Source organism: Abrus precatorius, unplaced genomic scaffold (assembly GCF_003935025.1).
Source record: "Abrus precatorius isolate BTA unplaced genomic scaffold, Abrus_2018 Scaffold0, whole genome shotgun sequence".
NCBI classification, from domain to species: Eukaryota; Viridiplantae; Streptophyta; class Magnoliopsida; order Fabales; family Fabaceae; genus Abrus; species Abrus precatorius.
In genome coordinates, this window is record NW_020874290.1 from 1,357,211 (window position 1) to 1,357,599 (window position 389).

Consider the following 389-nt stretch of genomic DNA (forward strand, 5'->3'; position numbering starts at 1 on the left):
GCCTTCCAAGCTAACGATGCGGGTTCGATTCCCGCTACCCGCTTATATCCTATCTCTCTATTTATTCTATTCGAATCTATCTTTTTTCTATTCTAGAATGAATCTAAATTTCTTAGTGAATTTGTTAATTATTCATTTTTCTTTTTTAACTTAGTTTTCGTTATTTATATTCAATTGAATTTGATTATTTATTTATTATTCTATTTTTTTTTTATTCTATCTATCTATATCTATCTATAGATAGATAGATAGAATTCTTTTTTTCTTTAACCTTTTTTAAACTAAGGTTTAAAAAAAGGTTAAAGAAAAAAAGAGAAGCGTCCATTGTCTAATGGATAGGACAGAGGTCTTCTAAACCTTAGGTATAGGTTCAAATCCTATTGGACGCA

General features: G+C 27.5%; 1 non-coding gene across 1 annotated transcript; it reads left to right on the forward strand.

The window, feature by feature from the left end:
* The first annotated feature begins 317 nt into the window (after window positions 1–317).
* TRNAR-UCU lies at window positions 318–389 on the forward strand. The gene has a single exon. It is a non-coding gene; the product is annotated as a tRNA-Arg (tRNA).